This window comes from Lontra canadensis, unplaced genomic scaffold (genome assembly GCF_010015895.1).
Source record: "Lontra canadensis isolate GAN:19392208 unplaced genomic scaffold, GSC_riverotter_1.0 scaffold87, whole genome shotgun sequence".
Classification (NCBI taxonomy): Eukaryota; Metazoa; Chordata; class Mammalia; order Carnivora; family Mustelidae; genus Lontra; species Lontra canadensis.
Genome location: NW_022631081.1, coordinates 6,141,723 through 6,169,498, shown reverse-complemented (window position 1 = coordinate 6,169,498; position 27,776 = coordinate 6,141,723). Strand labels below are relative to the sequence as shown.

Genomic DNA, 27,776 nt, shown 5'->3' with positions numbered 1-27,776 from the left:
CCCCAGAGGCCAGCTAGGTCCTGGATAGCCCCAAGGATAGTAAGCTGGGGTAAGTGCATAGAGCCGGAAGAGCCCCTTAGCAACTGCACATTCTCCTAACTCACACTCACAAATACCCACCAGGAGCCCAGATCATGACCCAGGCCATCCCTGACATCTAAGACTGGCTCCTGGTCGTAGAAGCCCTACTGTGTGCCAGGTGCTGTCTCCACAGGCTCATTCAAGGCTCCCATTACTCAATGAGATGGGGGTACTACTGTCATCCACCCCATTTTCCACATGGGGAAACTTGTCCAGTATCACGAGTGGTCAAGGATTCGACGCCAGGTCAGTGACTCCACATTCTGGCTCTTAGCCTCTCAACTGCCTCCTAAAATCCTGTCGTTAGAACTAATAAACTGGTTCCAAAAGAAGTGAGCTCCCCATCATTGGAGGAATACAAGCAGATGTTGGAGGTCTCCTTGAATGGATGCTGGACGGGGATGAAACTTCCTGACCACTTTGACCTTTGAGGTCCTATTTCCCCAGGAAGACCCCCATGGGATGTGGTTGGCAGTGTCCTGACTCCCAGTTAAGTGCTTTTTAGGTCCCCATGTTGGGCGAGACTGAGGAACCCCTTCTCATAGGTTTCTCAGCACCTTGGGGTTTCAGAGGGCCTGACCCATTTCTGGGCAGGGCTGGAGGCATTGCTGACCATCAGACCTGAGTTCAAGTCCTGGCTGCTCCCTTTCCTGGTTTTGTAACCTTAAGGCAAATTACATAAACTCTGAACCTCAGTTTATCCATCTTTAAAGTGGGGATAATTATGTTCCTGTGAAGATTAAATATTCTATACAAAGTACCTGGCACTTGGTAGATGCTCAGTAAACATATGGTCTCACTCTAAGCTGGACAATAACAGAAGACTGTTATTGTTCAAAATGACCTCCAGCTTCTGCTATGAGACAAAGTATTTGTTAGAATTAAGGCCCTGGGTCTGATCCTTGGCTCCTCTGCATGACCTTGGGTGGGTTATCTAATAGCTCTCTGCCTCAATTTCCTCATCTGTGAAATGGGAATAATTTGGTAACCTACTTTGTTCAGGTAGTCATGCTATAAACAGTCCCAGGAACACAGTGAGTGCTCGAAGGAAAAAAAAATGAGCAGCAAGCTTCAACATCATAAAACTCCTACTATGTACTAGTCAGGCCTGCAAATAACAGCCCATTTAATCCTCACCCCTGGACATGAGGGACCGAGCTGGGACACAGACACTGGTCTATATGACCCCAGAGTCCTACCAGCCTCAGCCACTGTGCTGTGTGAATCAGGCATGATTCCAGGGCCAGAGCTTAGAGAAATCATATAGGATGCTGCAGGGAGCCAGGGGGCCATGCTGCCACCATCACCATCCCAGATCACCCCAAGGTCCCTCAGATCTGTCAGCCTCCATGGTGGACCAAGGCCAAGCCTGTGCCTGAGAGCGCAAGACGGGGAAGGAGGTGAAACTGAATTTCGGAGGCCTTCTGTGGCCATCCACCCTGGCCCGCAGATCAGATCAGGCTCCTGGGATGGCCCCCAACCTCGCAGGTGTGGGCACAGCCATTTCCTCCCCTGTAAAGTTCTCAGCAACCTTCCACCCCACTGCCTTTTTGATTTCCTCTTCTGGCCTCAGGCTCTCAGCCTGTTATTAACTTCTGGGGCCCAGTTGTACCCCACAGCTGGGAGCCAGTGGGGAGGGCTGGGAAGGCACCTCACTTGTTGGAGCCCCTCCCTAGGCTGAGTACTACCCATGGGTGGTGCCTTCCCCACTCCGCCTCCCACCCTCCCTCCAGATCCATCCCCAGGACAAGAGGCCTGGCCAGCCTTCCTTGAGCATGACCGTTGCTGAGTTTCAGGGTCTACAGCGATAAGCAGACAACCTCTTCCCCTTGGCAGTTTGGACTCAAGACAATGTGCATGTAGAGTCTGGGTAACAATAGGAAACAAATGATTCCCCCAAACTGAGTAGAGTAAGGTGCATTTAGTAAAGGCGCTCTTGACCAAGGCAGAGTGGGGGCAGGGTGGGGGGGAAGGATGCAGCACCCTGTGGTTGTAATATTGGGGAACCAGGAACTATTAGCTTCCCTAGTGTGACCTGGGGGAAGGGAGAGGTGCCAGAGGGGAATAACTGTGTGGGGTAGGTCCCAGAATGGACAGGAGCTATAATTGCTCAGTGTCTTCCTAAGGATTTTTGGGATAGCTCCTTGTTTTCTGTCCTCCTCTCAAATCCCCTGCTGCAATCTGAGCATGCATGAGAATCCCTTAGAGCCCTTGATGAACCACCCGGAGCTGCTGACTGCATGGGTCCAAGGCCGAGCATCTGTATCTGCAGCCTGCTCCCAGGCAGCAGCTCTGTTTGGCCAAGTCGCACCTGCCCTGTGCCTGTCTTAGCTGGTTCCACCTTTGTCTCTCACTGGGGTGAGTGGTCTTCTGGGGCGGGACTGCCTGGCTCTGTCCCCGCTGCTCTGTGCTCTCAGGGTAGGGGGCCTCTTGCCTGCTGCCAAACAGCTCCCCGGCATGGGGAACTGTGTGCATCTTGTCCCTGTTGGCAGTTTCCCCGAGGCCTGGCAGTCCCCAAGCAGAGGCCATTGTCAAGATGGAGGTCAGCACACAGGCTTATTTGGGGGTGTCTTTGGGATGAACACCCAGGGAAGCAAAGTAAGGCAAGCAGGAGGGAGCCAAGGGAGAAGATGGCCCATGAGCCTTTCATGGAAACCCGGCAGAGCATTCCCAGGGAGCCGAGATGGCCCTTCAAAGGTGTCCTGAGTCGGGGCAAGGAGGCCAGATCTTATAGCCCACATGTTCCAGCCACTGGGTGGGGGCCACCCTGGGAAGCAGTGAGGCCTTGGGGGAAGCTCTCTGCCTTTAGCTGAAGGGATCCCCTGTCCCCTAAGGGACTGGTAGCTGAGGTTTCTCCCACAGATCTCCAGCAGCTTCCAGTCCCGGAGGGGTCTGTGGGGCACACTGTAATACCTACCACACCATCAGGACCTGTCTGAGGAGCCAGGGAGGGACCAGAGGCCTCCCTTCCCTATCCCTGAGTCCTGTGGCCCCTGTGCCCCAAACCGAAAACGTTCTTGCTATCCCTCAAGCACACAGAAGCCCCTGACTGTGGGTTTGCCAACAGCTGCCTTCTGAATCTTTGTTTTGCTGGGCCAGGCCATCCTGGGACACAGAGAGGCATAAGCCCCCCAGACTGCACCCTGGCTTGTGCTGAGATGTGGAATAGATGCATCACTGTTGTTACCTGTTACACATGCAGTGGTTAGGAGTCCCCTGGGCCTTGTGGAGACAAAGAATGGGATAATAAGGGATTGTGTCTTCTCTGGTCACTGAGGCCAGCAACCCCAGTGAGAGCGTCTGACCCCTATTTCTGGGGCAGAGTATGGTGGGTAGAGGCTCCCCTTGGAGTCAGAGTGACCAGCATATGAACCTCAGCAGGGTGACCTTGGATTTTTCTGATGACCTTGGCTTGGTAGTCACCGATACCTCTAATTTCACCATTTCCTTATCTATTAAGTGGATAGGAACTGTGTCATGGGGATTACATGGGGCTTGCCATGCGTCTCAAGTCAGGCTGCTATAGCAGAAGTCCACAGATGCAGTGGTCTAAGCAGACATTTGTTTCTTGCAGTTTAGAGGCTGAGAAGTCCTGACAAGGTCAGGGTGCTTGCTGATTTGATTCCGGGTGAGGGCTCTCTTCCTGGCTTGTAGACCACTACCTTTTCACTTTCCACTGCTCTGATTTGTTCCTCTTTTTTTAATGACACCAGTCCCATCCTGAGGCATCACCTTCATGACCTCATGTCACTCTAATTGCACCCCAGAGGCACCTCCTCCAAATACCGTCACACAGGACTGGGGTGGGGGGTAGGGCTCCCTCATGTGATTTGTGTGGACACAAGCATCTGGTCCATAATACCATGTCTGCTTAGCATAGTGCTGTGCATATAGTAAGTGAGACCATTATTATTATTTTCAAAGACAAGCCATTGGCTGAAGCTTCTAGAGCAGCATCAAGAGCCCGGGTTTAGATTCTGCTTCTGCCTCCTGTTCACTGTGTGACCTTGGGCCAGTTGCTTAGCCTCTCTGATCTTCATTCTCATAAAAATAGAACCAAGTCTCCAGGGCTTTGGAGAGGGTAAGAAAGTTGATAATATGGTAAGCCTAGAATTCATTCCCTCATTCATTCTTTTATTCTCTGGCAGAGAATTGCTCAGTCAGAGGGATGGGGGTGAGGAATGTGATGGCGAGGATGCTGATGGGAGCTTTGGCATTCTCTCCTGGCTGCCATCACAAGGTACCACATTCTGGGGGGAGAGGGGAATGCTTGGACAACAGAAATTTAATTTCTCACAGTTCTGGAGGCTGGAAGTCTAAGATCATAGCGTCGAGCAGGTTTGGCTCCTTCCAAGGTCCTCAAGGGAGGGCGCTGGGGGAGTCTTCATGTGACCTTCCCTCTGGAGCGGGCTGTGTTCACATTTCCTCTTACAAGAACACGAGCAGTACCAGATGATGGCCCACCTTAATGACTTCATTTTAATAATTACCTCCCTAAAGATTTTGTCCTCAAATAGGTAAATCACATGCTAAGATACTAGGGTTTACGATTTCAGCATATGAGCAAAGGGCAGGGACACAGTTCAGCCCATAGCAGTGGAGGAGGTGACAGTCTGCAGGAACTGAAATGTGGGTAGAGGCAGTGTGACACAAAGGAGGTGAAGGTCTTTGAGCCCAGAGGGTAAACTGAGCCCCCAAGGGACAGTGCCAGCCTGACGACACCTCCTAGTTGGTAGCCCCACCAGAACGTAAAGCTGAGGGATTTTCTATCCTGGCATCCTTGTATGGATGGAGCAGATAGTGCCTGGCAGTCTCTGTGTTTGCCATGAGGGGAGGACACAGGTGCAGGGCCCCTGCACCACAGTGGCTCCAGCAGGGGACAGGCAGATGGCCACCACCGAGGAGGAGGGGGACCTTGATAGGAGGGTTGCAAGCTGCATAAGAGAGGACTGGACCCTGAGAAGAGCTGAGGCTGGCCCCGGGCATGGTGTGGTCTGCCGCGTTAGTGCTTACCGCAGAGCTGTCCCCACTGTGTCATTACTTATGTCCCCAAGGCAGGCATCCAGGGCCACCCTGGTGCTCCCAGGTATTCTCATGTAGGATCAATGATTTGGGAAGACACACTCTTGTGCATTCCTCCTTTATCTCACATTATTCCTACATGACCCTACGGACCCTAGAGGGCTGTATGTTTGCTACACATCAGGCAGGTCTCTGGCCCCAGCTGCATGGCCGGTCATCGAACTGAATTCTGATGCTGGCTACCTGGAGTCAGTGTTAGATCCCACAGGTTCAGGGACCAGTCCTGCAAGCCTGCCCCCCACTTCAGATACAAGTCCCAGATTGTCTCCAAACCCCGCACTTTTGGGATTTTTATGGAGGCTTCATGACATAGACATGATCAGTAGTTAATTCAGTCTCCATCCCTTCCCCTCCCCCCCATTCCTGGAGAATGAGGGATGGGGCTGAAGGTTGCAAGCTTCTCACCATGGCTTGGTCTTTTTGGTGACCAGTACCCATCCTGACATGATCCAAGAGCCCACCAGGCATCGCCTCATTAGAATAAAAGACATTCCTATCACTGAGGAAATTCCAAGGGATTTAGGACTTCAGTGTCAGGAATTGGGGTCAAAGGTTGAATGTCAGACCAGAAGATGCTCCTAGTGCTATTATCACATAGGAAATTACCAGGGCTTTACGAGCTCTGCCAGAAACTGGAGGCCAAGACCAATAGATTACATATATATTTTTTTATTATTTCACTCTCAGCAAACTCTTGCCCAAAGGACAGAACTGGCCCTCCACCTGTTTTTGTAAATAAAGTTTTATTGGAACACAGCCACACTCATTCATTTACATATCACTGCTCTCATGGCACAAGGGCAAAGTTCAATCATTGAGACAGAGACCAGATGGCCAGCATGGCCACAAATGCTTACACTGCATATCTCTACAGAAGAAGTTTGCAGACCCCAGTCATTGGGCTTAGGGGACCAGAGTTCTGGGTGCCACGTCTGCCCCCGAAACTTCCCTGTTTTGCCAACTCGAAGAAGTGTCTTAGTCCATTTGGCCTGCTATGACAAAAATACCATACAGTGGGTGGCTTAAACAATAAACATGTATTTCTCATAGTTCTGGTCATTGGGAGGTCCAAGATCAAGGTGCCAGTAGTTTGGTGTCTGCTGAGAACCTGCTTCCCAGTTCATAAGCAACAGTCTTCTGTGTCCTCACATGGCAGAAGAGGGAAGGGGGCTCTCTGGGGACTCTTTCATATGGGTACTACTCCTGTTCATGACCTCATCACCTCCCACAGCCCGTCCACCCAAAACCATCACACTGGGGATTAGGGTTTCAACATAGGAATTCTCAGGGGAATATAAGCATTCAGTCTATGGCAGGGAGTGCCCTTCTCTCCAGAGTCTCTGTTTCTTCCTCTGTAAATGGAAAACACTTGCCCTGAATTGTCAGGATGATCCAAGGAGGGAAGGCAGGCAAGAGAGCACTTTACAAACTGGGACACTCTTGGAACTTACTAGCTCTTCTTCTCTGCATTCCACCTGCTTATAACGCCCCCCACTTCCTCATCTTCAAGGCACCTACCTCCTCATCTTCAAGGCAAAGCCCCTTCTTTCCACACTGCCTGCAAGCCACCTTTGGTGGCAGTTTCCCCTGCAAGATTGATTTTCTTTCTTTTTAACCTGGTTTTACCTGCATACATGTGTTGAATGAGTAGAGGAGTAGGGTGCAAGGACCAGAAGTGACTTGTTTAAGCAGCAGGCTGCCTGCATCATCATTATTAAAATGCTGCTGTTTATGGAGCACAGAGCGCCTCTATCTGGCGCTATGCTGAGTGCTCTTTCTCACCTCATGTAAATGTCACCATGGGAGGTCCACATTCCTCCCACAGATACTGCATGCCTACTATGTGCTAGGCATTCTCCAGGTCTTGAGAATAGGGCAGTGATTGACATATGTGGAATTCCTAACCTTGTATATTATAGGGGCCCATGAGATTGGAGATGCCCATTATAAAATAAGCACCATGCATAGTGGATTAGAGGCAAGAAGTGCTCTGGAGAGAAATAAGCAGAAAATGGGTACATTGAGTGTCAGGTAGGGGGAGGCAGGCAGTTGTAAACAGCATGATCAGGGAAGGTGGCATTTAAGCACAGAGTTGAACTGTATTGATCTATGGGGAGAGAGCATTCCAGCAAAGCGGACAGCACGTGCAGAGGGCCATGAGATGGGCCTACGACTGCCAAGCTGGGCAGACCACAAGAAGAAGTGGTGTCTTCAGTGGTGACTGAATGATGGGGACAGCTGGGGAGGAGGTCAGGAGGTTGGTAGTGGGTCCAGGTCATGCAGAGCCTTGTGGCCCATGGTGAGGACTGGAGTTGTCATTCTCAGTGAGATGAGAGCCCTGCAGGGTTCAAAATATTCATTTATTTATACCATGTTAACACATAATATCCACACATCTAAAAATTGTGGTAAATTACACAGAACATGAAATTTACTGTCTTCATCTTTTTTAAGTTCGGTAATGTAAGTAATTCACATTGTCGGGTAGTCAGTCTCTCTCCATCTTACAAAACTACAACTCTGTACCCATTAAACAGTAATTGCATTAAGCCAGAATTCCCCGTGCCCTCCTCCTCCCAGCCCCCAGCATGTGCCATACTTCTTCCTGTCTCTATGCACTTGACTACTCCAGGGGCTTCCCATGAGACCATGTCTCTTTGTGGCTGGCTTGTTTCTCTTGGCATGATGTGTTCAAGTTCACCCATGCTGGAGCAGGTGTCTAAATGCCCTTCCTTTGTAAGGCTAAATTTTATTCCCTTGAACGTGTCCACTCCGTCTTGCTTATCCATTGGTCTAGCAATGGCCACTCAGGTTGCTTCCACATTTGGCCCTTGTAGTTAATGCTGTCGTGAACACAGGCGTGCAAATCACTCTCCAATACTCTGTGTCCAGTTCCTTGGGGTGTGTTCCCAGAAACAGAATTGCTGGATCCTACAGTGATGTTCTGTTTAATTTTTTCAGCAACTGCTACTATTTTCATTAGGAACTACCTGATTTATGTAAAATGGATGTACCCACTAGCAATGCACAAGGGTCCCAGTTTCTCCACATTCCCATCCACATGGTTATTCTCTGTTTTTGGATAGTAGCCCTCCTCACGGATGTGAGGTGGTATCTCATGGTGGTTTTGATCTGCAATTCCCTGATGATGAGTGATGTTGGGCACCTTCTCATGCACTGGTTGGCCATCTGTAGGTCTTCTCTGGAAGATGTGTCTGTTAAGGTCCTTTGCCCATTATGGAATCAGGTTGTTTTTTGTTGTTGGGCTGTTTGGAATTCATCATCTATCTAGACATCGGCTCCTTATCAGATACACGATTTGCAAATATTTTCTCCCACTGCATGGCTTGCCTTTTTCATTCTACTGTGTCCTTTTATGTACAGATGTTTTTTACTTCGATGTACTCAGTTTATTTCATGTTACTTTTGCTGCCTTTACTTTTGGTGTCAGAGCCAAGAAATCATTATCAAACGCAGCGTCATGAGTTTCTCTGCTATGTTTCCTTCGAGGAGTCCCACGGTTTTCTGAGTACCATGGCAAACTGTTCTATTTAGGTCTTTGACCCATTTTTTAGTTGATTCTTGTGTGTGGAATAGGTGAGGGTCTCTTCTTCTGCATGTAGAGATCCAGTTTTTCCAAGAGCATTTTGTGAGAAAGACTGTCCTTTCCCCCCATTGAATGGTCTGGGCACCCATGTCAAAATCATTTCACGTATACTGATAGACACGAGGGTTTATTTCTGGGCTCTCTATTTTTTTCCACTTGTCTTTATGCCCATATCTCACTGTTTTGATTACCATAATTTTCTAAATGTTTGAAGTCAGGAAGTGTGAGACCTATAACTTGGTTCTTCCTTTTCAAGATGCTTTGCCTATTCATGGTCCCTTGAGATTCCATACAAATTTTAGGATAGATTTTCCTTTTTTTCTGCAAAAAAAAAAAATGCCCATAAACAACAATAAGGGCAAAAAAATGCTATTGGGATTTTGATGAGGATTACATGACACCTGCAGATTGCTTTGGGTTTTACTGACAATGATATTGTGTCTTTTGATCTCTGAACAGGTGGAATGAATGCCTTTCCATTTCTATGCCTCCTTACAAAGTTCTCTCAGCAGATCTATTAGAGCTTTCAACACCCAGGCCTTTCTCCTCCTTGGTTAAGTTTATTCTTAAGTATTTTATCCTTTTTGATGCTCTTGGAAATGGAATGTTGATATTCTTCTTTGGATTGTTCCATGTCAATGTTTAGAACTACGGCTCACATGCAGAAAAATGAAACTGGACCATTTCCTTACACCATGCATGAAAATAGACTCAAAAATGGATGAAGGACTGTGAGAAAGGAATCCATCAAAATCCTTGAGAACAACACAGGCAGCAACCTCTTTGACCTCAGCCACAGCAACTTCTTCCTAGCAACATCACCAAAGGCAAGGGAAGCAAGGGCAAAAATGAACCTTTGGGACTTCATCAAGATCGAAAGCTTTTGCACAGCAAAGGAAACAGCCAACAAAACCAAAAGACAACTGACAGAATGGGAGAAGATGTTTACAAACAACATATCAGATAAAGGGCTAGTATCCAAAATCTATAAAGAACTTATCAAGCTCAACACCCAAAGAACAAATAATCCAATCAAGAAATGGACAGAGGACATGAACAGACATTTCTGCAAAGAAGACATCCAGATGGCCAATAGACACATGAAAAGTGCTCCACATCACTCGGCATCAGGGAAATACAAATCAAAACCACAATGACATGCCATCTCACACCAGTCAGAAGGGCTAAAATTAAAATAGTCAGGAAACGACAGATGCTGGCAAGGATGTGGAGAAAGGGGAACCCTCCTACACAGATGGAATGCAAGCTGGTGCAACCACTCTGTAAAGCAGCATGGAGGTTCTTGAAAAAGTTGAAAATAGAGCTACCCTACAACCCAGCAATCGCACTACTGGGTATTTACCTTAAAGATCCAAATGTAGTGATCCGAAGGGGCACGTGCACCTGAATGTTTATAGCAGCAATGTCCAGAATAGCCAAACTATGGAAAGAACCTAGATGTCCATCAACAGATGAATGGATAAAGAAGAAGTGGTACATATATGCAATGGAATACTATGCAGCCATCAAAAATGAAATCTTGCCATTTGCAAAGATGTGGATGGAACTAGAGGGTATTATGCTAAGTGAAATAAGTCAATCAGAGAAAAACAATTATCATATGTTCTCCCTGATGTGAGGAATTTGAGAGGCAAAATGAGAGTTTGGAGGGTAGGGAAGGACAAAATGAAACAAGATGGGATCGGGAGGGAGACAAACCATAATCTTAATCTCACAAAACAAACTGAGGGTTGCTGCAGGGGAGGGGAGGTATGGAGAGGGTGGTTGGGTTATGGACATTGGAGACGGTATGTGCTATCGTGAGTGCTGTGAAGTGTGTAAGCCTAACGATCACAGACCTGTACCGGGGCAAATAATACATTATATCACAAAGTTTCTAGAAATAACCATGCTGCCAGGTTCTTACTATATTTCCACTGTGGCTATAGATGCAGGGTTTGTGTGTCCACCAAGTCAGAATTCAGCTTCTAATCCATGTGTATGTGTAAGTGGGGGTATTTCTTTCTCCCTGAAAACCCTTTTTACTTCATGACTGGAGGGTCTTGAGAGAAAGGATATGTGTTAATTCCCTTCTTGAGGTCTTGGCCTCCTGGAGAGGCCCCAGTGAGGAAACCCAGTCAGCCCTTCAACTTCATCCCATAGGCTGGGCACACCACCCATGGGAGCACATGCTGAGATCTGGGAGCATGCTGATGTCCATCCATTCCCCTTGCAGCCAGGCAGACCTAGGTTCAAATCCTTTTCTGCCACTTGGTTTTTGGGTGACCTTGGCAAATTTTATGTTTTTAATGAGATAATGTTTGTTTAAATTACAGAGATTTAAATGAGATGCATAATGTTAGGTATATTTATGTACTTATATGTGTATGTATATATGTAGGGGTGTATAGATACACATTTATATGTGTGTGGGTGTATACAAACACCCACACACATATAAATGTGAATATGGGGATATGCTTACCTATTTTTTTTTTCTTTTGGACATCTTTCTTTCCAAAGAAAATAACAGGCATGTCCATTTCAGAATGTGTGACCATATCTACCTGTTAAAGACTTAGAGGAATATTTTTTCATGTGTCTGATAGCCATTTGTATGTCTTCGTTGGAGAAGTGTCTGTTCGTGTCTTCTGCCCATTTTTTGACATGATTATCTGTTTTGTGTGTGTTGAGTTTGAGAAGTTCTTTATAGATCCTGGATATCAGCCTCTTGTCTGTACTGTCATTTGCAAATATCTTCTCCCATTCCGTGGGTTGCCTTTTTGTTTTGTTGATGGTTTCCTTTGCTATGCAGAAGCTTTTGATCGTGATGAAGTCCCAAAAGTTCATTTTTGCTTTTGTTTTCTTTGCCTTTGGAGACATATCTTGAAAGAAGTTGCTGTGACACTTCTCCAATGAAGACATACAAATGGCTGTCAGACACATGAAAAAATGTTCACCATCACTAGCCATCAGGGAGATTCAAATCAAAACCAGATTGAGATACCACCTGACACCAGTTAGAATGGCCAAAATTAGCTAGACAAGAAACAACGTGTGTTAAAGAGGATGTGGAGAAAGGGGAACCCTATTACACTGTTATTGGGAATGCAAGTTGGTGCAGCCACTTTGGAGAACAGTGTGGAGATTCCTTAAGAAATTAAAAATAGAGCTTCCCTATGACCCTGCAATTGCACTACTGGGTATTTACCCCAAAGATACAGATGTAGTGAAAGAAGGGCCATCTGCACCCCAATGTTCATAGCAGCAATGGCCACAGTTGTCAAACTGTGGAAAGAACCAAGATGCCCTTCAACGGACGAATGGATAAGGAAGATGTGGTCCATATACACTATGGAGTATTATGCCTCCATCAGAAAGGATGAATACCCAACTTTTGTAGCAACATGGACGGGACTGGAAGAGATTATGCTGAGCGAAATAAGTCAAGCAGAGAGAGTCAATTATCATTTTCACTTATTTGTGGAGCATAAGAAATAACATGGAAGACATGGGGAAATGGAGAGGAGAAGGGAGTTGAGGGAAATTGGAGGGGGAGATGAACCATGAGAGACTATGGACTCTGAAAAATAATCTGAGGGTTATGAAGGGGCGCGGGGTGGGAGGTTGGGGGAGTCTGGTGGTGGGTATTATGGAAGGCACGTATTGCATGGAGCACTAGGTGTAGTGCATAAACAATGAATTCTGTTACACTGAAAAGAAATTAAATTAAAAAAAATCTAGTCTGAAAAAAAATAAAGACTAACAACAGGCAAAGAAAAAAAAAGACTTAGAGGAATAGAAAGTGCTAAAAATCATGATAATTTTCTAACTTCAACCACCGTTTGGGGATGAGAGAAGAAGCATAATGGCACTGAATAAGGCCTACAGGGTCTCCCAGACCCATTGCTCCTTATGAGCCATTATTGGAAAGAATCAACCAAGGTCCAATGCCTAGATGATTAAGTTGTTGCAGTAGAGACAAATGAAAAATGTTGTGTGTGTAAGCAAAAATGGTGTTTAGGAGATGCTTACCCATAATATTTTAAGCCCACATGCAAATTAGACAATAGAATGGACATACATTCAAAGTCAAATAATTGCCGGGGCACCTGGCTGGCTCATTCGGTAGGCACACATCTCTTGATCTCAGGGTTGTGAGTTCAAGCCGCACGTTGGGCATGGAGCCTACGTGTAAAAAAAAAAAAAAAAAAAAGTGTAATTTTTAAAAAAGCCAAGTAATTGCTAGCAACAACAGCAACAATAACAATAAATACCCCAAGACAAGTAGTTGAACCAAAACTTCTCAGTATTTCTCCTTGTGCACAACCTGACCTTGGCCAGGTTCTTCACCCTTGGACTACTTGCATTTTCCTTGCATGGAGTGACAGAAACTAGAACACTCACTTCACAGGGTTTTTCCACCAGGATTAGGGACGGTAAACTTCAACACTGGTGAACACCCGGCAGATACCCACTAAGAAGTAGCTCTTATAATAGACTCCCTTTTCCCATCAACACTGACTATGCTCCTGTTACATAGCAGAATGAGCTCCCAGTCTGCTGTGTGTAAGACAGAAGGCAGGAAAATACTTAATAGAGGCCTGCTGAAAATACCAAAAAGAAGACTGGGGTCATCGGAAGGGCCTACACAGGGACTATTTTCCAGGAGGGAACACTAAGGGCCAGAGAGGGAAAGCAATTTGCCTGAGGTCACACAGCAAGGTCATGGTAGAGCACAGGCAACCACCCAGGGGAAACACAAACACCAAAAGATGATGACTGAATCCTCTCTTCAAAATTTTCATGGAAGCACAAGTGTTGTGAGCACACCCCAGGCTCAGGGCTGAATTTGTATCACAACCCCATCACTCATTTGCTGGGTTTGGGGAATTCAGCTCACCGCTTAGCACCTCTGTTTTTACATCTGAAAAATGGGGATTTTTAAATTTTTCTTCCTTGGCTGTGGCAGAGATAGAATGAGAGATGCATAATGTTAGCTCTTACGGATTCACAGTAATGACGTTGGTGTGATTCTTTAACCCAGATAAAGCTTGACAGTCCTGTGGTCCAGTCCCTCCTCTGTCACTGGCAGGAGCAATAGCTCATGTTTCTAAAGCACTCACTATGTGCGTGACTTTACATGAAGTGCTTTCCATACATTTTTTTTCCACCTCATTCTCTTTTTTTTTTTTAAGATTTTACACAATTATATGAGAGAGGAAAAGAAAGAGAACAGAGGGAGAGGAAGAAGCAGACTACCCCTAAACAGAGACCCCTCTGTGGGGCTCAGTCCCAGGACCCCAAGATCACCACCTGAGTTGTAGGCAGATGCTTAACTGACTGAACCGCCCAGGCATCCCTCTCCACCTCATTCTAACAGCAACCTTTTAAGACACATTTCACAGATGAGGAAACTGTGACTCAGGGAGGGGAAGTAGTTGCCCAAGGTCACATGACTGGTTAGTATTTGGGAGAGGACATCAACACGGACAATCTGACCTTGGACAGTGAGCATACGTTAACTGCTAAACTCTCTTGCTCCTTTTTGAGGTAGTGGAAGGTAGGGAGGCATATATGCCTTTCCTTATGAGACTTTTACAAATTTTGTGATTCTGGGTCCCATAGATCTCCAAGGCGCCTCTGTGTGGCTGGAGTTCTGAGCTGGGTGCAGGGGATCATGGGCAGGGCAGGGCCTGCTGACCAACCATTGTGTCCCTGCAGCAGCTCTGGAGGCCTGCATCCTGCATGGGCTGTGGCAGCAGGCAGCTGGCAGCTGGCTTTCTGCACAGCAACAAGATTGTAGCTCTCTTAATGAAAGTGGACAAGAACTTCCCACCAGGCAAGGAGCTGAGCCACAAGGTGCAGGACCTGGAGCAGCTAAACAAGAGTGCGTGAGTGTGGAGTATGGGTGGGGCGGACCCGTAGAGGACAGTCCATGCTCTTCCCTGAGCTCTGCAAGAACCTGTACCTCCTGGCACTCTCTCCAGTCTCCTTTCTGTTCCCCAAACCTCCAGGCTCTTTCCTATCCCAGCGCCTTTGCACATTCTGTACCCACCACCCAGGTCACACACCCCATCTTCCATGACTACTTCCTTGTCATCATTCAGGCCTTCCCCAGTTAAAGGTAAATTCCAACCCTCACCCCATTTATCTTTTAGATCATCCCTCTGTTTATTTACTTTCCTGTGGTTATCACTACCTCTAATTCATTCTTTTGTTCACTTGATTCTTGTCTATCTCCTCCACTGGACTCTGAACTCCATGAGAACAGACAACTAAAATCAGTTATTCCCCATTATGTCCCCAGTGCCTGGACAGTGCCCGGCACCCCAAATGCTCTAGAAATGATTGTTGAATGAATAAGTGCCTCTTGGGAGCCAGACCCCATTCTGAATGCAGGAAGACCAAAGTTTAATGAAACCAGTATGGTCACAGTCTGCATGGCCCGGGTGTGACATTGAGGCAACCATTGAAGGGGAGCAGTGACTTCACTCACACATGTTAAGGGATGATTGTGTTTGTTGGGGGGAGACTTATGGCATGAGTGTGTGTATATGCATACCTTCCACCAGAGTCACCCCCAAAGTCCCAACTATGCAGCCAAAGCTTCCATCTGGGGCCTGGTCAGGGATTCTCAGTCCATGCTAGAGGTCACCCAAAGGCCTTGTTTTGAAAGATTCCAGAGCTGCTAGTGGGTTTCAGGGGAAAGAATGTGTGGATTGATCAGCCATGTCAGTTCTGGGCAAGAGAAGGGTGAGAGAGGCATGTATGCCATGTTTGTCTTCTCTGCTGTGGGTGATCACTCCACATCAGTGGATGGAAAATCGTCCTTGCCTTGCCTTCCAGGCCATGTCAGCCCAGTGCTTCTGGCCAGAACTGCATGATGGACCCGCATGTGGCTTTGGCATTGCCAACTCCTGTTTGCAGTCTGACTCCTCAGCCACATGGTCTTCAGGTGCCTTCCAATCCATCTGCTAAATTCCCAGGTGTTTGCTGATAACTTTTAAAGGAATGGATTTCCATGGGTCTTCCATAATATTGGGAGAGACTTTCTAATGGAGAAATTAGAGATACCCAGATACCCATGCCAGGTGGTAAGGGAGAGCTATTCATTTATTCATGCAGTCACTCATCCATGGCAGATAGAGGGTAAGAGAAAGAGAGAGGAAGAAAGGGGAAGAGAAGAGAAGTAGCACTGTGAGAATCTGGCTTATCCATCAACAGTTTATGAAAGTGTCTGTATCTCTGTAAATTTACACTCACTGGGTATTATGATTTTTTCAACTCTTTACCCACTTGCCAGGAGCAATAAGGGCTGCTGTTGGTTTAGTTGCCATTCCTTCATTTCCTAGAGAGGTAGAACATTTCACCAGTTGCATATTGGTCCTGTGGAATTTCCTCTTTTGTGAATATTCATCCTCCTTTACTGGCCTTGAAGGTGAAACCAGATCCAGGAGAATGTGCAGAAGCTGCTGAAGCTGCCCAGCCTGTCCCCACTTGCCATCAAGCACCTGTGGATTCATACTGCCTTGTTTGCGAAGGTGCTGGACAAAATAATGCATTACCTGGTGAAAAACATCAGGTGCGCCTGAAAGACTGGATGCCTGGGTGTGCTCTGCCGCCACCTGCTGGGAGTTGCAACCTATTACACAAAGTTTTATTTTCTCCCTCTTGGTATGTACTTTATCTGAAAGAGATTAAGTAAAGGCTTTCTTGATGTTTGCCTCCAAATTAGCCTAGTTGAGAACCTTGGGACAATTCAGGTGCTTATTGTCAATGCAGGATATTAAGATTCAGAGTGGGATGTAGGATCTTGCTATCTTAGGCATCTTTCTTCTCCCGTGAATTCAGCCTACTGTCTTCCTGCTAGCTATGGCCCTAGAGGAGTCATTTAGCTCCTCTGTCTATTCTCTCATTTGGTAAATGGGACAGGGATTGCCACCATTCTGGAGAAGGGGAAAGAAGGAGAGTTAGTGAGTACACAGCATTTTAGAAATAATGATACCTTTTTACATTTTCTTTTCTAGCTCAGATCAACCTGGTGTAAAAGTTTCATATTATGAGCACTCTTGGCAAGCATTTACCCATCCACCCATCCATCCATCCATTCATCCAATAAATATTTATGCACCTACCATCTGCCAGGCACTAACCCAGATGTTGGGGATACACTGGTCTCAACTGTCAATGTTCAAAACTTGGATGTTATGCTAAGATCATGGAGGAGGGGGTGCCGGGGTGGCTCAGTGGGTTAAAGCCTCTGCCTTCGGCTCAGGTCATGATCTCAGGGTCCTGGGATCGATCCCCGCATCGGACTCTCTGCTCAGCAGGGACCGTGCTTTCCCCTCTCTCTGCCTGCCTCTCTGCCTACTCGTGATCTCTCTCTCTCTGTCAGATAAATAAATAAAATCTTAAAAAAAAAAATAAGAGCATGGGGCAGCCAGTGAAGAATGAAGATACTATTCATGGCCAGTACTCCTTTCCAGCCAGGGGTGCGGGAGAAGGTGGGAGGGAGGGAGAATATGAGAGGAGTATCTGAGAATTCCCTCATCTCTTGTTGTATGAAAGTGCCTGTTTAACCACATCTTCACATACAATGGGTATTATGATCATCTTTTATTCTTAGCCTATTTCCTAGGAAAATGTGTATGAAAGTGTAGAGCAAAGTGCTTCTTCTCATGAACCTTGTATTGTAGCAAGGAAAACAGGTACCTGCTAATTGGGTTAAGATATGATGAGTATTCCAAGTCAGGTGGGTGGTGTTTAATCTCCACTGGGTGGTCTGGGAAAGTGTACTGGAAGACATGGCAGTTAAGCTTCCATTTGAAGGACATGTAGGCATTAGCCAGGTAAGGGGGGTATGGGGAAATAGTGATCCCAGCAGAGGGAAGAGCAGATGCAAAGGCCAGGAGGCAGAGAGGAACTGGAAGAAATCCAGGCCTTGGAGTCCAATTAATCTCTTCATCTTCTTGTGACACGTGTCTGCCTTGTGCCTAGCATGGGTTCAGGGCCTCTGTAGTTATTACCTCTGGCACATGACCTTGTGTTTTCTCAATAAGCCAGTCAAAAGGAATCAGCGATTTATTTCAGCAATAATGCTAACCTATTTCTTCATTAAACTTATTTTTTTTAGATTCACATAGAAGCTCTAATATTAGTACAGAGAGTCTCTTCTACCCTAGCTGATAACATCCTCCATAACCATAGTACAAGGAACCAAAATAGGAGATTGCCATTGGTAAAATACTGTTAACCAAACGACAAACTTTATTTGGATTTTGTTAGCTTTTACATGCACTCATTTTTTCCCCCTGTGTTGTTCTATGGAATTTCAACACATGTATAGGTTTGTATAACCGACAGCACAGTCAGGACACAGAACTGTTCCAGCGAAACCTATCACCCTAAAGGAGCTTCCTTGGGCCACCCTTGATGGTCACATCTTGCTCCCAATCCTACCTGCTATTTTTCAAGGCAGTATTCCCAAGGTTTATGATCAGGTAACTGTACTGATTTTTGGAATGGAAACGGAGTGGCAGAGTGGAAAGTGTCTTGAAGCCTCATCTTCAGCCAAAACATATAAACTTGCTGCTGAGTGTGTACTTGGCAGGTCAGTTCTGCCTCAGCCAATATTCTTGTGGACAGAAGATTCCTCTGGGGTAAAATTACCATGATGTTGCCACCATTTCATGAGAACTTCCTAGATACAGGGTCTGTGCTGTTCCTGTACAAGCAGGTCTACATTTAATCCTCCCAACAACCTGGGTAAGTGAGTTTTTTTGTTCTTCCCATTTTACAGCTGAGGACACTGAAGCTCAGAGAAGGTAGTCACCTGCCCAGGGACACACACCGATGGCGGAATGGCTGAGCCTGGCACTCCCTCAGTCTGTCTCCTGTCTCCCTCCCAATCCTGTGGTCTTCACCCCTGCTATAGGATGGGAAGAGCCAGGCTGACTGGGTGTAGCCTACAGCCACTTGCTGTGTGGCCTCCAACAAGTCACTTGCCCTCCCTGAGCCTGAGACCCCTCAGGAGGGTAGAACAAGGTCTTTTCCAACCTCTAGAATTCTGTTTCTAGATGGTATGAGTTAGCAAAGAATTAGAAGCCACTCCACAACAACTCAAACAAAGAAATGAAAAGCAAAACAGCAAGAACAAGTTATGGGGAAGAGTCAGGAGCCAGGGGGCGCTCGTGAGCACATCAGGCAGGCATGACCCACATTGGTTGCCTGGGCAAGAAGTCCTGTTAACACAGCTTTTCAGGGCACACAAGGGCTAAAAAGCATCTCGCTGCCTCAGTAACATTAGAAGGGCCAACAACATCCGAGCCCCTAAGCAATTTGCCCTCTGAAATGGAAGATGAGGTAGAAGTTGATATAACCACCCAGGAGCCACTTCGTTTTGTTATTGTTGTCATTTTGTTGTTGCTGTTGCTGTTGTTGTTTTTTAAAGATTTTATTTATTTATTTGGCAGAGAGAGAGAGACAGAGGGAACACAAGCAGGAGAAGTGGGAGAGGGAAAAAGAGGCCTCTTATTGCACAGGGAGCCCAATGTGCGGCTTGGTCCCAGGACCCTGGGATCCTAACCAGAGTCAAAGGCAGATGCTTAATGACTGGGCCACCCAAGAAACCCCAGGAGTCACTTTGTAATCATTATTCCTGTTACTCTCATTCCAGCTGTATCATATAGCCATGTACTAAGCAGTTCCACGCCACCCATGGTGCTAAGTGCCTCACATCTGTTGTCTCTCTCAAAAGGCTTTCCAACAGCCCTAAGACACCTATTTTTATTACACCCATTTTACAGATGGGGCATCTGAGGCTCACAGAGGTGACAAGAGGGAGACTGAACACAGTCCACTGTTAATCAGATGGTCAAAGTCGATTGTGCGCTCTCTGCCAGTCACCATCCAAACCTGCCTGTCCTTTACTCATGCTAGTAAGTACTATGTGAAGGAGGCCCTCCTAATGGACCCATGGATGGCCCATCCTTGTGTCTTTGTTGGGTAAGTAGTCCAGTACTCTGAGCTCTGCCCACTGGGCAGACAAAGAGCCTCTGTCAACTCCCCCCAGCCTCCTCCATCAAAAACGTACCTGTTCCCTGGCTCTGGCTCCCAGGGTCTGGTGCTGGCCTCTCCTTAGGAGGACCCTGGGGGGTACTCACCAGCTGGAGGAGAGAAGAGGTGAAATCAGTGGCCCATGGAGGGGGTAGACGAACTGTCTGGGGTTCTGGAGTCCTAGCCCCTGTATCCCCCACAGTGGGGCCCCGTGCCCTGGAGTACTCCCAGATGAAGATTGTGGATCACTTTTGGACTAACCCCTTGGCAGACGAGTTCATGCAGAAGCACCGCATCCGCAGCTTGCACCTGTGGCAGGACTTATCCACCAAGCATCTGGCCCTCTGTGTGAGTAGGGGTGGGCTGTGGGGCCACGGAAGGGAGTTGGGCTGGGTCCCAGACTTTGGTGGGGAAGGTGGGGAATGGAGTGGGACCCTGAGGGTCACCCCAGGCTTCACCCTCCTCCTCTTGTCACACTGCCAGATCCAGAATAGGTATTCAAGTGACAGCATGGGTGACTGACAATCCCTTTCTGCCTGTAACTACATAGAATCCCTGTTTCAGAGCTCCAAGGCCACGTTGCTCTATGGCAAGAACAACATTCAGGTTCAGCCGGTGAGAGAGATCTTGGGTCTGATCTTCCACGGGTGGTGTGTGTGTGGGGGGGGGGGTCTGTCTTCAGGTTATAGAGGAGGAGTTCCCTCTGGCTCCATGTTGCTCATCCATTCAATCCATCAACCTACCCACATACTTGTCTCTTCTTTTCTGCCAGTGGTACATCTCTCCATCCACTCATCTCTATGACATTTCCTCCTACCCATCCATCCACGCATCCATCCATCCAACTATTCATCCATCCACCCATCTTTACATCTATCCATTCAGTCATTCATCCATGCATTCATCCTTCCACCTACCCACATATCTATCTCTTCTTTCATTTGTCAGTATTCCATCTCTTCAACCATTCATCCATAGGACAACATTTCCTTCTATCTACCCATCCATCAGTCCATCCATCTATGTAACTATCCATCCATCTTTCTATCCACCCATCAACCCATCTTGACATCTGTTCATCCATCCATCTTTATATCCATCCATTTAGTCATCCATACATCCATCTACCCATCTTTACTTCTTTCCACCCACCTACCTATACAGACATCACTCTGTCCATCTACCCCTATTTACATGTCTATCCATCCATTCACCTACCCATCTTTGCATGCATCTACCCATTCATCCATCCGTCTATCCAACTATTTGTCCGTTTATCTTCCAGTCCCTCTCTCCACTCACCTGTCCACACAGCTGTCTCTCCATCCAATCTCTCTTGTTGGCCACTCCTGCTCTGCAGTCACAGTTGTGACCACAAGGTAACCCTAAGCAAGTCACTTCTCCCTCTGAGCCTTTGTATCTACATCCTAGTGGGTACAAGATCCTATCTCCTCAGATCTAAGAAACTATGAATTTAAGACATCCCATTTTTAAACATAACCATCAGGAAGTAAAAAAAATGCTATTAAGTCATATAAAATGTTTTTTCACAACTTGAACATTTTATTTTACACTTTTTGAAGGAACTCTTTAAGACTTATTTGGATATATTGTTTTTTAAAGTCATACATTATACTTGTATCTACACGCAAAACATACAGTTAAAAAAAGATTTGTTTATTTGACAGAGAGAGAGACAGACAGACAGAAATAGTAACACAGAGAGATAGCACAATCAGGTGGAATGTCAGGCAGAAGGAGAGGGAGAAGCAGGCTCCACACTGAGCAAGGAGCCCAGTGTGGGGCTCAATCCCAGGACCCTGGGATCATGACCTAAGCTGAAGGCAAATAGTTAACTGACTGAGCCACTGAGGAACTCCCACAGAACATGAAATTGACATTCATTAGTGAAGATAGTCTGAAAACTTCTTCACATTTTAGGGTTTAATCATCAGGTCACTTTTTGACTGAGAGACATCACTGTCTATATTTTTCCACCAAATATTGTCTTCTGTTCCATCAAAAGAAGGGGTCAACAAACTATATAGTCACAGGCTGAATGCAGTGCTCCACCTGTTTTTGCAAATAAAGCTTTGTTGTAACACAGCCATGCCCATGACATATCGTGTATAGCTGCTTTGAGGCTACAATGGAGAGTTGACTGGCTGCCATGGAGCCTGTATGGCGCCCAGAGCCCAAATTTTTCCCTATCTGACCCTTTGTAGAAAGTTTGCTAACCTCTGATCAAGAGTGTTGAAAGCGCAGTATTTTTTCCAAACGTGTGCACTTGGTTGTTGCTTTGTGAGACAACCTGGCACTGTGGGCATTTGTGCAGTGGTGAATAGTGTGTCTGCTTTGCCAATATCACATCAGTGCCCTTTTGCTCTGTTGCCAGGTTTTCTGCACAATCACTTTTGGATTCAAAGATGAATCAGCCTAATATTTATAAAGACATTTAAAATAGCACCTGTACTCCCTCCACAAAGGAAGTAACAACCATGCTCAAAATGGAATGGAGGGGCGCCTGGTTGGCTCCATTTGGCAACTTGGCTGTCATCGGTTCAGGCCATGATCCCAGCGTCCTAGGATTGAGCCCAGAATCAGGCTCCCTGCGCAGTGGGTAGCCTGCTTCCCCCTCTCCCTCTGCACCTGCCCTGCTTGTTCGTTCTTTCTCTCTCTCTCTCTCTCTCTCTTTGTCAAAGAAATAAATAAAATCTAAAAAAAAAAAAAAAAAAAACTGTATTGAAGTAATAGTGTCTGAACTGCTAGGCCCGAGTTTGCATGAGATCAGGCAGTGACCACTATGTCATGATCATGAGATGCTACTCTATCAGACGCATCCTCATTTCAGGAGCATTAAAATGTGAAAACCATTCATAAAATAGTGCTCCATCATGGGGCATGTGTGGTTAAATGGAGACCATGCACATGATGCCAAGCCATGCTTGGTGCACACAGTAGGTGCTCAGTAAATGTCAGCTGTCCATCCCTACGTGTTGTTTAGGTGAATTTGGTGGAGAAATTGCCTCCTCTATGTATGAGTCTTGGAGTTAGCCCCCTCCCTCACACCCCACTTGGGATAAAGCAGAGCAAGCAGGTAAAAAGCTCTGCAGGCAAATTGGGAAGACAGAGGGTCAGGCTGCTGAGCAGCGAATACAGTGTTGGTATTTGGGGATTCTGGAAAATGTTTATAGATGGGACATAGAGCTCAGCTGCCCTCTTTTCCCCGCTTAAGACTGGCCAAAACAATGCTGATAAATGTCTTCTGTTGAGAAGAGGGTGGTGTTGAAGAGGGGTAGAGCCCCTTCCTGATTCTAAAGAGCCACCAGCCCTGCCCTTGCAGCAAGGCTCCTGGACCTTGGTTGAGGGGAGGAGGTGTGAGTATGAAAGTGGGTGGGGGCAGACAGCTTTCATACCTGGATCTACAGAACCCATTTTGGTGGAGGTGGGTGGTGATTACACACTGCTTTGCTTGGCATGGCCACCTGGAAGGAGGTTCAGAATCTTCCAAATGTCCATGGCCTTGGGGGCATGACCCAACATCTTGGTTCTTGTTATGCATCCTAAAGCAGTTGGGCCAGGACCCACGATCACTGTGACACTTTGACTGAGCCTGTGCTCTCTCTGCAGAGGGATGATATGGAGGTTGTGCCAGGGTACCTGTCCCTGTATCAGACGGCTGATGTTATGACTTTGAAATGGACACTGAACCAACTAATGAATGGGTCAATGGGGTACCTGTGCTATGAGAAGAGGTAGGGTGCCTTGTCCCTCTCCTACCCTTAACACAGGGAGGTTTGTGCTCTCCCCTTCATGCCCTGCCCTGACCTAGTGCTTGGTCTGGTTCTTGCAGCCATTTGGCCCAGCCTCCCTACAGCTGTGGCTTTACGGGTAGCTCAATGGGAGGATCTAAAAACCAAAGAGAAGAATCTTAGGGCATGGGAGTTAGCCAAATCCTGGTCAAAACACCATTTCTCCCAGTGGGAGAAATCTTAACAAAGATCTGCGAAGCCTACCAATGGCAAATATTCCCCCATCTGCTGCCTCCCTTCCCATCACTCAAGTCAAGAAAGAAAGCGGGAGGCTGTGGTTGGTGGGTATCTGGTCCAGAGCTATGTCTCCCTATGTTACCCTGTGATCTGTAAAGCTCAGCAAAGGCTTTGTGGTCATGCTCTGAAGAAACCCGAAAAACAGGAATTTCCTGCTGCAACCCTCTGTTCTAGCAAAATTAGGGATGGGCCCTAGAAGGAATGCAGACAGAGGGAAGGTACTGTGCAGAGTGTGTATGGCCTGATTATTCCAGCTTGAGGAATCCTGGCAGTATATAGATATTATATCTATATAATAAGGGCTCTTTTAACAGAACAGAAGCAGAACACCATTACTTGTTCTGTTTCATGTTAGGCTTCACTGTGAGGAACCTCAGGCCTTGGTGTGATTAATGCTATTCTCTAAGCTGGCCAATTCCTGTGCAGAGGTGGCATCTGTCTTCAGAGATGGTCAATGGAAGGTACAATCCGTCTTGGGCTGGGCCACATAACTCAGCTCCAGCCAGACTCCAGAGTCTCTCTCTCTCTCTCTTTCTTTTAGATTTTATTTATTTATTTATTTGAGAGATAGAGAATGAAAGAGAGAGAGAACATGAGAGGGGAGAGGTCAGCGGGAAAAGCATGGACGAGCAGGAACGCCCAATGTGGGACTTGATCCTGGGACTCCAGGATCATGACCTGAGCTGAAGGCAGTCATTTAACCAACTGAGCCACCCAGGCACCCCAGACTCCAGAGTTTCTGATCAAAAAACCCTCCCCACGGAATGATGCGGGGCCTAGGAGATGCCCTTGGCCTGGGACCTTGTTTCAGCTTATTCGTCTTAAACCCGTGGCCTTCCCTGATTTCCCAGCTGAATTTGGATCACATGGAGCCCTGAATCTTCTTCACAGCATTTATAAAATAGTGCTCAATTGATAAATCTGTGCCCACCTGTATACCAGCTCTTGTTTTCTAGACCTCATTTCTGAAAAGGCAAGAAATCTTTCATGCGCATGTCTTTTCTCCGGCACCTGCCACCCATCCTAGCACAAAGTCAGTGCTCAGATAATCTCTGTGAAATGAAGCAGGGAAGTAAGAGGACCTGGATTTGGGGACGCCTGGGTGGCTCAGTTGGTTGGACGACTGCTTTCAGCTCAGGTCATGATCTCGGAGTCCCGGGATCGAGTCCCGCATCCGGCTCCCGGCTCCATGGGGAGTGTTTCTCCCTCTGACCTTCTCCTCGCTCATGCTCTCTCTCACTGCCTCTCTTTCAAATAAATAAATAAAATCTTAAAAAAAAAAAAAAAGAGGACCTGGATTTGTTCATCAGCTATTAATGGAGAACCTGCAATGTGCTAGTCTCTGTGCTAAATATGAGAAAAAGAGGGAGAGCAGATGCAGAAAAAGAGAGGAAAACCTTTATCTTTTCAGAGCTTACCATGTGTTTACATTATACCGGAGGAGAAAACGAATATGCAGGTAAATGCATAAATGTATGTTCTGGGGCCAAGTTCTTGCTTGGTCCTCATCTCATTGGGTGACTTGGGGTATATCTCTTCCTATCTCTGGGCCTTAGTTTCCCCCTTCCTATCAAATGAGGGGGCGGGATAAGTTTTCTCCCCAGAATTCTCCTCAGAATTCAATTCGAGGGCCCAGTTTCTTAGTTGCATTTAAGCCCAGGGTTTTGTGGCCAAAAAACTTTTAGCTTGGAGAAACATTGAACCATATGATTACCAAGCACTCCTCCCCCTCACCTTACTTACATCACTGGGGCCTTCATCTTTCTGCCTCACCTTTTCTTCTGTGAACAGGCACATTGTAGACACATTGATATTTTGTTCCAGCTGAGTCTGCACTTTCAAGGTCATTACTGCAGAGGCTAGAGACTTCCCCAGCCCTGGGCTCTGAACCCCCAACTATCATTTTTACTCCTGCCTGGAACCCAGAACTCAGTGAAAGAGAAAAAGCCAGGTGTCAGAAACATGGTGGTTAACGTGTAGGAAATGAGAGTGCCCAGGGACCCCGGCATCTCTTTGGGGATGAAGAGGCAATGAAGAAAAGGGGCATGGTCCTTGTCTGAGGAGCTTCAGGACTTCTTCTCTTGTCCCCGTCAGCACCCTCTGTTAAATAACGAGGGTCAGAACTCCCCAGCTGACTTTCCTAGTGTACGTGAGGAAATATCACCAGAGAATGGCTACTTGGCCTCTGGAGTCAGGTTGCACTTGGCTCAGATCTTAGCCTTGCCATGTGGAGCATCATCTGGAACTCCCCCCACATCGCTGATGATACGATCACTTCACAAACCAGTTTGGAAGTTTCTTATGACCTACTCTTACCACGTGACCCAGCAGTACTACTCTAGGAAACTGTTGAAACATGTAAAATGAAAACAGACGCTCAGCTCTTACTCCTTCCCAGTTGAGTGATCTTGGACAGTCAGCTTCACCTTCCTGAGCCTCAGTTTGTTCATCTGATGTAAAATGGGGATGTGATAATGGAAGCTTGGAATGGGCATACAGGAAAGAGTCAATGAGAAAATGCTGGTAAAGCCCTTAGCTGGGAGGCTGGAACCCAGAGGCTGTTGGTGTCAAGTTACACATCTTCAAAGGGACTGTGGCCACAGCTCTTCCTTGCTGGTATCTGGTGGTAGGTGGAGAGTTGCTTTGTTTACTGGGTACCCGAGGGCATTCACCATTAGCTCTGAATATTCTCTGAGCATCTTGTAGAAGTGAGCAAAACCCAGTTATTGTCCAGATCAGCACCTCTCCAGGAAACAAGAGAAAACAGACCACTGTACCCCTGGGTGATGGGTAGTGTGGGAGTCTGGGGAAGGAACTCCTGGCCCAGATTCACATGCAAGGGGCTCCATAGAGACTGCTACTCTGAAAACCCTCTTATGCTTGGCTGCCTTCAGAGGACGTTCACTCCATGGGCCCTGGCACGGCTGACTCTGGTACAGACCAGTGCAGGAAGGTCCCTTAGAGAACTTCTCTTCTAACTTCCATGTGTTGTGGCTAGGGAAACTGAGGCACAGAGAGGAGAAGGGTCTGATTCAGTATAATTGGTGGAAGTGGGATTCGAAGTCTAACCAATTGTTGTTGGGGGCAGATGGGTCCTAGTGATAAGGGTGCAGGAGCCCATAGGTGTGGTCTGCCTTCCTGGGACCTTTGTCAGAATGAGGTGAGAAGGCATCCTGTGGACCTAACCATCCCTCCGCTTCCAGCGTCTACTGGAACTATGCCATGACCACCCACCTAGAGGAGATTGTGTATGTGTACTGCCACCAGCAAGGTAGGGACCATGGGGGAACACAGGGCTGGAGTGTTCCTCCTAGCTCCCATGACTGGCCCCACCTCCTTACTACTTGTATAGCCTCAAACAAGGGACTTCTCCTCACTGAGCCTCAGTTTCCCCATCTATGAATTGGAAACATAGCAGCACCTTCTCCTGGTCTTGTTGTGAACATCCTATGATATATGATAAGGGTTCAGCATCCTACCCATGGTGTTATCAGCTAACACTTATTGAGCTCTTGTAATGTGCTAAGCAGGGCTCTAAACAGCTTGGCACAGCAGGGCTCTAAACAGCCTGGAAGCGCCATAGTTTGGACTCAAAATCAGGTCTTTTTTGTTCCAAAGCCTGTGTTCTGAAGATCTGGGATAAAAGACTACAGTTCTCTTTAAAGTAAAGAGAAGGTACATTCAGAACAAGAAGGCGATCCTGCTGTAGAAAGCAAGGGATCTGTACCGCACCTAGGCACAAAACATTAAGCTTATTTCGTGAGACAGACCTGGGTTCAGATCCAGGCCCTACTCTGCAGCTGTGAGCAAATTACATTACCTCTCTGGGCCTTGGTTCCATCATTTGTAAAATAGACAGTAATAGATATACCTCATAGGTCTATTTTGAGTATTCCAAT

At 46.8% G+C, this 27,776-nt stretch overlaps 1 pseudogene; it reads left to right on the top strand.

Moving 5' to 3' along the window:
• Window positions 1-27,279, top strand: part of LOC116882700 — a 121,534-nt pseudogene extending 94,255 nt beyond the window's left edge.
• Window positions 27,280-27,776: the final 497 nt, after the last annotated feature.